We start from the raw sequence: 10,000 nt of genomic DNA on the forward strand, positions 1-10,000 counted from the left end.
TTGAGATGGCCATGGGAGAACTTTGTGAACAGGCATGAGAGACTGTGAAAGGCGTTTGCGTTTAAGAAACACTTACCTGCTCTGAGGTGAAGTGGATTTAGTATCTAGCTGTCTGGATACGGTTAGGTGCTTTAGATATGTTCCTAGTGAACCTGTGCTTTGTTAATATGGTCCTTGTGACCTGTGAATAGTTTATCTGTGCCTAGCATGCTCAGTGATATACTGTACCTAGTTCTCCCTATTCTAGTCTGTAGCAAGTTGACTGCGGCCATCTTTGTGTTTTTGATTCTATGTTTGTGTATTGTATATATACATGTTTCGGGGTGGATACAAAAGAATCCCCATGTAAATACATAAGAAGATATTTTTAATATGAAAGCCACCATCTCCTGCACCCTTCTCCCCAACTACACCACCCGGTCCAGTCGCCACCCCCCAAAACAACGTGGGGTGACCGCCCGGTCCCTCACACACACTGACACTCACACAAACACACACACACTCACACTCTCACACTCAGACTCACACACACACATGCAACATATGAGAGACATATAGCATATAAAGACAGATGCTAACCCAGACCAGACAGGTTCAACACAACTCACTCCTACTTATCCACAACCAATGTAGTGTCATTAACAATGAGTTTTGTCCCAAGGACACCCAAGACCTAACTACTGGAGCAACAGTGTCTGTGTGTGCATGTGCGTGTGTGTGCGCGTGCGTTAGCGTGAGTATGAGTGTATGAGTATGTGTGTGTGACCTAACTACTGGAGCAACAGTGTCCAGGAAGAAGTTCCTTTGGACAGGAAATACTCCTTAATAGAACCCATTTCTGATGGGTGACCCATCACATTAACCTCCATAAAACGACTGATGATAGTAGCCATAGACAGTACAGAGTGAGATTGAAAAAGTGTAGCATTTCAATGCCCTGTCAATCATCTGCACAAGGTTGTTGTTATAGAAACCTACTTGGACTTGGATCGTGAAAATGTGACATTTCATTCACCATCAGTAATTTAACATTTAAAGAAAAATATATTGTGGTAGTTGCTAATTGGGTGTTTTGTGAAACTCACTTTCCTGTGTTGAGGATGCTAGGAATCACATTTAGCTAAAAAATGAAGTAAAAACGTCCTTCTATATTCTATTTATTTCTATTTATGTTTTTAGAGAATATGATACTTTTAATACTGACGTTGTTATTGCATTTTACTTTTCAGGAAGTAGAGTTTCTATTGCAAGTTGTCTGTCTTGACAATAACACGGTCTGGTGCAATCTGAGCTGAATTTGTAGTCAGACAGTGTATCTAAAGGGCTTGAGTTACAATTTAGTGCTGAGGAAAACACTGGCCTCATGGGCACCGCAGATAAAGACCACTCCTCACAAACAAGAGCAATTTCCATACGAGTGTGTGTGTGTGTGTGTGTGTGTGTGGAAAGATGAGTACGAGGACTTTTGAGGACTAGAGCTGGTATAAACACGAACGTGGGAAAATACACACACACACAAACACACACACACAGAGGTACTCTGAACAGCTTGACTTCTCCTTAACACAACAGTCCATGTGTGAAAAGCATGATAAGCTGGAAGAGAGTGGAAATGAGAGAGGAAGAGGAAGAGAATCAGACAGTGAGAGGAAGATGAAGAAGAAGAGGAGCAGACCGTGAGAGGAAGAGGAAGAGGAGCAGACAATGAGAGGAAGAGGAAGAGGAGCAGACAGTGAGAGGAAGAGGAAGAGGAAGAGGAGCAGACAGTGAGAGGAAGAGGAAGAGGAAGACAGAGAATACGGAGCACAGCGGGAGACAGGACACACTAGGACAGAGGGATGAGGGGTCAACATCAGGAAAGAGAGGAGGAAGAAGAAGAAGGAAGGGAGGAAGAGAGAGATCCACAGATAGAAACAGAGAAAGAGAGAGGGAGAGAAACAGAGGAAGGCAAAGGTGGAAAAGGAGAGACACAGAGAGAGAGAGATAGAGAGAGAGAGAGAGAGAGAGAGAGAGAAGAGAGAGATGGTGAAATCTCCTAGATTTAATTACATTTCCTGTGGTGAAGGCCTGGGTCTGTCTCTCCTTTCCTCCCTCTCTCTCCCCTCCCTCTCTTCTGCGCTGGGCAGTAATTGCATTCCCTCTCTAATTCCGGGAGGCGCAAGTGAGAGCTGATTGTGTTGGTCTGGTAATCGCCGCGGTTGCTCTGATGGTTGCCGCCAGCCGCCGACGCCATGATGACCGGCGGACGTCCACCACCGCCGTCGCCGTGGCAACCCCCACCCGGCACAGACAGTGAAATTACTTTCATAGTTGTATTACTGTAACCCCAGAACGTGATTAGTGCCCCCACCCCCACCCCCACCCCCAACCCCAACCCCACCACACTGGTGGCCTGTGCTAGGTGCTTGATGTGATTTGATAGTAAGAGACAAGCATTACTGCCCTCATACATGGAATACATGTGGAAGTGATAGTGGAGGAAAGGAGAAGAGAGGAGAGGAGAGGAGAAGAGAGGAGAAGAGAAGAGAAGGGAGATGAGAGGAGTTTAGAGGAGAGGAGAGGAGAGGCGAAGAGAGGAGTTTAGAGGAGAGGAGAGGAAAGGAGAGGAGAGGAGAAGAGATGTGCCGATTTTTTGAAAAGCTATGAGCTCAGCTTGTTGAAAATAGCACAGAGGAAAATACTTTTGACCAACAGTAATCTCTCTGTCCCTCTCTCTATGTTTGATACACACACACACACACACACACACACACACACACACACACACACACACACACACACACACACACACACATACAAACAGTACACACACGCTGTCTGTCACTGCTTTCCTTGTTGACATTTTCTTTTCTGTTCCTGCACTCCCTCATTTTGACTGTCTCTCTATTATTCACTCTCTCTCTCCCAGATACAAACACACGCACGTATGCACACACACACACACACACACACACACACACACACACACACACACACACACACACACACACACACACACACTGAGTTTGGAGCAGATGTTTTGGTGGAATATGCAGGATTACTGAGAGTTCCCTGTGTCACGCAACAGGGCTGTGGGGAATCCAAATGAGATATTTTACTAGGAAATCTGCCGCGCGCAAACACACACACACACACACAGACACATTATCTGCAGCACTGACAGCGACACGTAAGACTGACAGACCCACAGAGAGAGAGAGAGAGTGATAGAAGAATGATAAAACAGACACAGATGACTCACTTTAATATAAAATGGAAATCTCCGCGGAGGAAAGGGATGCTTTGCTAAACAAAGGGTCTTTGGAGAGAGTATGAGAAATCCTCAGCAAATTTGACTGACTGGAGAAACAGTCACATATTTCAGCACATGCAACAACACGACAGGCCTTGTCATGTCAATAAGCAGCTTTGTAATCATGGTACTATGGTGAAGGAATCCTGTCAGGGGTTATCAATCACACTGAATATGCTTTTACAATGCAAGGCCCTTTGTCATATAAATTACGATCTTTGTATTGACATGACTATGGTAAAGGACGATTGTTAAGAGTTATCTTTAGGACTATGTTTTCATAACACAAATAGCTTTTGTCATGTCAATAAGGTTCTTTGTTTTGACACGACTATGCTGAGTGAGGAGACATATTTAAGGCTGACAGTGTTTTTACAAATCAACATCAGTCATGTCATTAAGAGTCTCTGTACTGAAGTGAGTTCTGTAAAGGAGACTTTTGGTGAGTAAGTCAATCCTATCACAGTAAGAGCTGTTTATCGTGCATCTGCTTCAGCAAACAAAGAGGCCTAGTCATGTCAGGAAAGGCTAGTAGAGTGGACTCAAATGTAAAGAAGGCAATGGTGAAGGCTTTCACTGAGTAGTAGTCTCGGCATTCGCTGAGAAGGGTTCCAGTAAAGGGAGCGGAGAGATTAAGATAGCGTGTGGTGACCATGGCGTTTGTTCAAGAGGCTTTGGTAGCACATAGTCATTGAGGTTTTCATTGAAGAAGATTTGGTAGTGTGTGGTAATGGTGTTTTTCATCTCAGATGCTTTTGGTAGTGTGTAGTATTGGTGTTTGTTAAAGAGGTTTTGGTAGTGTGAAGTATTGGTGTTTGTTAAAGAGGTTTTGGTTGTGTGTAGCGTGTAGTGTGTAGTGGTGGTGTTTGTTGAAGAGGTTTCGGTTGTGTGTAGTGTGTAGTGTGTAGTGGTGGTGTTTGTTGAAGAGGTTTCGGTTGTGTGTAGTGTGTAGTGTGTAGTGGTGGAAAGGCTTGTTGAATGCTGTGATGGATCAGGACTGATCTCTGATCTGATTAAAAGGGTGAAGCTGTCGCCATCCTCCAAAACAAGCTAGGGCCTCCTTACAAGCACACACACACACACACACACACACACACACACACACACACACACACACACACACACACACACACACACACACACAGTGACACACACGTGCACACAAGCGCACGCCAGGCCAGCCAAGGCCATCCATCCACTGAGGCACAGACTGGGCCCATGTCCAACACCAGTCCTTCTTCTCTCTCTCTCTCTCTCTCTCTCTCTCTCTCTCTCTCTCTCTTCCCTGCTTCTTTCAGCTGTCTTCCGTCTCCCTATTTATCTCTTCCTGTCTGTAAGGGACGTGTTTTGATAAGATAGTGTCTTCATGTATTACATTCCAACACTAAAGGAGAGTTACTTTAAATGGTGTGCTCTCACTCTCTTTCGCTTCTCTCTCTCTCTATTTTGAATGCAAATAAACATTATAAGGATGTGTAAACACAATATTTCTAAAGCGCTTCCTCCCCCCTCTCTCTCTCTCTCTCCCTCTCTCTCTCTCTCTCTCTCTCTCTCTCCCTCTCCTCTCCCCCTCTCTCTCTCCCTCTCTCTCTCTCTCTCTCTCTCTCTCTCCCTCCCTCCCTCTCTCTCAGCCCTGATGCTGGTTGTAATAGGGCTGTTTCAGGGTTGCTGCATCATACTGTATGGCCGCTGAGCACGCCTGCTTTCAGGAGAGGGGGAAGGAAAGTGAGAGAAGGAATGGGAGGAGAGGTGAAGAAAAGACAGAACGCAAAGACAAGGGAAAGAGACAAGCGGGGGAGGGAGGCGGGATTTTGCTTGAGGAGGAGATAAAGGGATGAGTATAGAGAGAGAATACAGAGGAGAGGAAGAGAAAGAAAAAAGTTAAAGATAGAAATGACATGGATATAGCCTGAAAGAGGTGTGCCTCTGTGTGTGTGTGTGTGTGTGAGTGTGTGTGTGTGTGTGTGTGTGTGTGTGTGTGTGTGTGTGTGTGTGTGTGTGGTGTGTGTGTGTGTGTGTGTGATGAAATGAGAGAATCTGGAAGGAGAGGGAGGAGAGTGCCGGTGCTCTTAAGATGGAAATGTGGCATACTCTCATCACAGACGTGTCGCCGCTTTGAACATACACACACACACACACACACACACACACACACACACACACACACACACACGCACACACACTACCATACCAGTCTGGCGGCTATGTTAAAAGGTATGTATGCAGCCATGCAAGAATGTTTATCTACAGCCATTCAGTCAAACACACACACACACACACACACACACACACACAATCTTGAAAAATGAGACATTAAAGGATGCTGGTTTGTAAATTACAACTGCATTGAAATTCAAATGAAATGGCACAAGCAATCTATGGACAAGGAAAGGCATTGAGCAGGAAAGATGGAAGGAGGGAGGGAAACGAGAGAATGAAAGGATGAATGAGAAAAACAGAGGAAAGAGGTCTGATCATCTGAGGCAGAGAATGAAAGAGAGAGAAGGCGAAGAGAGAGAGAGAGAGAGAGAGAGAGAGAGAGAGAGAGATGCTGCAAGAATATCTTCCAATTTATCTTCAACTCATTCGTGATTTTTTTATAGAAAAGATACAAGTTAAAATGGGAATAAACTAATCAAGTGTATTCATCTCTCCCTACTTGGGCATATAATTCACCTTGAAAATGGAAGGTTATGGTTGGAATCACTTCCTATTCCTACAAATGCTACACACACTCTGCGTCTGCTTTCAGAGCGAGCTCCTATCTCCGCACCATGTGTTATTTCTTACTTTTAGAGACATTGCAGGAATGAACCATTGGCAGGAAAAGCAATGATTATGTGGTTTGAGGAGACTTAGCAAAAATAATCACTCTTTCTGCTGTCTACAAATGAGAGAGGGAGAGAGGGAGAGAGAGAGAGAGAGAGGAGGGAGACAGGAGAAGAAAAGAGAGAGAGAGGGGTTGTAACGGCTGAAGGCTTGACATCCTACTCCTGTGATAAAGACATGAGGTTTGCAGAGCGGGAGGGACAGGGGACAGAGTGCTGCGAGGGTGTCACTAACATGTGACACCGACATCAATCAGTGTCATACACACCATACACACATACACACACAACACACACACACACACACACACACACACACACACACACACACACACACACACACACACACATACACACACACCATACACACTCACACAAAGCATGGCTCACTCCTGGCATAGTAGATGTTTAAAAGAAGTACATTACACAGAGACCAGAACAGAAGAAGAGGAAGAGGAAGAGGAAGAGAAAGAAAGAGGAGAGATATCAACTAAGGGAGAGAGAGAAGAGGGACACACGGAGCCCAAAGCTGCACTCGGATGCTATCCAAGCAGGCAGTGACACGGACGCCCGTGTAGGGCGGTGGAAGGACCGTGAGGCTGACCAGGCTTGCCCTGTAGAAGATGTGAGCAGTGCCAAAGGCCTTGTCTGTTCTGTCATCCCAACAGGGAGGAAGGAAAAGAACAGCTCCTCATACACAGAGGCAGAGAAGACAGGGGGGGGGAGAAAAATAAAAAAATAAAGTCAAACCCACAAAGAGGGGGAGAGGAGAGAACCAGAGAGGGCAGAGATGAATCAGTTAAAAGAGCCTTGCTGAGAGCAGAAATTTCGTGCACACACTCTGTGATGGCTTACAGCGCGCGCGCGCACACACACACACACACACACACACACACACACACACACACACACACACACACACACACACACACACACACAACCACACACACACAGGGACCACGGACTTTAGAACAAGAGCTCATTCCACTCTCCTCCCGTCCAATCAGCATTCAGGAGAGCAGCGGCGGCAGCAGGAGGCGGGAGAGCATCCGCTGTTCATCTCATCACACCTGCATAGCCTGCTCTTCACAAGGAGCCACACGGGGGACACCAGCCCAAACACACCACAGAGGAGAACAAGAGAGAAGGTGAGCTGTCTAAGGAAGAGAAAGAGGAAACGGAGAGAAAGAAAGTGACAGAAACTTTCTGCCTCCCATAAAAAGATGGAGGAAGCAGCAGTACCTGGAATGGACCTGGCCCCATACAGCACTGATATACCTATATATCTAACCCTATATATCTACACTAATCTATATATCTAAGCCTATAGATCTACACTGATCTATCTATATATCTACCCTATATATCTAGGGGCGACAGTGGTACAGTGGGTAGAGAAGTCGTTTAGTAATCCAGAAGGTTGCTAGTTCGATTCCCTGTCGAAGTGTCCTTGAGCAAGACACTGAACCCCTAATTGCTCCTGATGTGCAGTGTGCCGTAAATGTAAAATGTAAAATGTGTATACATTGTAAATCGCACATATGTAAGTCGCTTTGGATAAAAGCGTCTGCTAAATGACTAAATGAAAATGTAATCTACACTAATCTATATATCTAAGCCTATAGATCTACACTGATCTATATATCTAAGCCTATAGATCTACACTGATCTATATATCCAAGCCTATAGATCTACACTAATCTATCTATATATCTAAGCCTATAGATCTACACTGATCTATATATGCCTATAGATCTACACCAGAACTACTGGGCCAAAAAACGGCCTGGATTAAGCCCGGGGTTCCTGGGTAAGCGGCCATCATCAGGCTCGTATTAATATTTAACAAAGGAACAGAGAGAGAGAGAGAGAGGGAGAGGGAGAGAGAGGGAGAGGGAGAAGAAAAAGAGAACGAGTGAAAGAAAGTGAGAAGAGAGGAGGGGGCTAGGTTGCACTAACAATCAGTGACTTTCAATCACAGCATAATGAGTGTGAAGCCTGCTACCTGCTCCCATGGTGCAGAGAAACACAGATAAGAGATCGGGAGAGGACGGACACACACACACACACACAGCCACACACTAAAAAGAAACAGCATGTGCACACACACACACGCACGCACACACACACACACCACACACACATGTTCTGAAAACAGATTAGGCTCCATGCTTTTGGCCACGGGGGCGTCTTTGTTGCCAAATGGCGCAGTGCAGAGGCAGAGGAGGAGGAGGAGGAGGAGGAGGAGGAGGGAGGGAGGTGCAGAGCAGCTCTATCACTCTTCTCAGAGTGGAGCAGACCATGGGAGGACACGCTACGCTACGGCAGACCAGCAGGGACACACAGAGCTCTGATAACACAGCTCATTAAGGCGGCTTATTTAACTCTGTGGCCCGCTAAGGGGATACTGGGCTCTGATAGGGAGGAGGAGGAGGAGGAGGAGGAGGAGGAGAGTGTGAGCCGGCCAGCAGATTCACTGAGCCAAGCTAGCCAGCCTCGCCTCTGTCTCCTGCCTCTACACACCAGATCATAGCCTCGCCTCTGTCTCCTGCCTCTACACACCAGATCATAGCCTCGTCTCTGCCTCTACACACCAGATCATAGCCTTGCTCTGTCTCTTGCCTTTACACACCAGATCATAGCCTCGCCTCTGTGTCCTGCCTCTACACACCAGATCATAGCCTTGCTTCTGTCTCCTGCCTCTACACACCAGATCATAGCCTCGTCTCTGCCACAAGGAGAACAATCTGAGGCAAATAGAGCTTTTTGTTTTGAATTTTGGCAGACCTCCCTCGCTCTCTCTCTCTTTCTGGCTCTCTCTCTCTCTGTCTCTCTCTCTCTCTGTGCGTGTGTGTGTGAGTGAGACAGACACAATGTGTGTGTCTGCCAAATGCAAAACAAAAAGCTTTATTTGCCTTCATTTGATGAGGCCAGATGGGAATAGATATTAAAGAAAGAAGAGAGAGAGAGAGAGAGAAAGAAAGAGAGAGAGGGAGAGAGAGAGAGAAAAAAGAGAAGTCAAGGATTAGAATAAGCCATCGGAGGAGGTAGGTGTGGCAGCTCGGTTTAAAAGTGGGCGTGGAAGAGAGAGCGAGCGAGCGAGAGAGAAAATCAACAGATATTGACTGCACTGTCATCGACCGACGGCTAGTTTGCTGACACATGTATTAACTCCTTGTGCGCTGCGCTGGGCTGCGCTGGGCTGCGCTGGGCTGGGCTGCGCTGCGGGTCGATCCGCTCTTATGAGGTGATTCCCGTCGCCGCTGTCCTGCGAGTGCCTTTCCTTCCTGATCTGATTCATTGACTTTACATGATACACGTGCCCTTCTTTGGTCATCAGTGACCAATCTGCGATCAATGCTAATATCATTGAGGCTTCCAAATCGATTTAAACTGCTGTGGTATTGGCAAAAGAAAAGGACTGGATTATCCCGGCCACATCCGGGCCATATCAGTGCCGGATCAGGGCAGTATCAGTGCCGGATCAGGGGCATATCTGTGCCGGATCAGGGCCAGCTTGTGGCCTCAGTCCCAGCCGAGGTCTTAACTGCAGGTACACGGCTGTGGAACGACTATCTAGTTCCTCTCAGATGAATGAAGGCGACACAGGGAGATGTGCTGCTTCTGACGGACCGCCACTAGACAGGTAAACACACATAAAACACCTCTCTCTCTCTCTCTGACTGTCTCTCTCTCCTTTCTCTCCCTCCTCTCTCTCTCTCTCTCATCCTCTCTCTTTCTGTCTCTCTCCCTTTGTCTCTGTTCGTGCCTCTCTTTCACACAAGCACCACAGCCACAACCACAATGGGCCTGTCTGCTCACATGGGACTAATACGCAACTCTAAGAAAAACACCTCACAGCGACAGGACAATTACCGCA

At 46.5% G+C, this 10,000-nt stretch overlaps 1 protein-coding gene across 2 annotated transcripts in view; it reads right to left on the reverse strand.

Annotated features, from left to right (window-relative positions):
* Positions 1–10,000, reverse strand: part of kcnd2 (potassium voltage-gated channel, Shal-related subfamily, member 2) — a 173,756-nt gene that overhangs the window by 69,014 nt on the left and 94,742 nt on the right. The gene's annotated exons all lie outside the window — the stretch shown is intronic.

The sequence above is a fragment of the Clupea harengus genome, chromosome 16, assembly GCF_900700415.2.
Source record: "Clupea harengus chromosome 16, Ch_v2.0.2, whole genome shotgun sequence".
NCBI lineage: Eukaryota > Metazoa > Chordata > Actinopteri > Clupeiformes > Clupeidae > Clupea > Clupea harengus.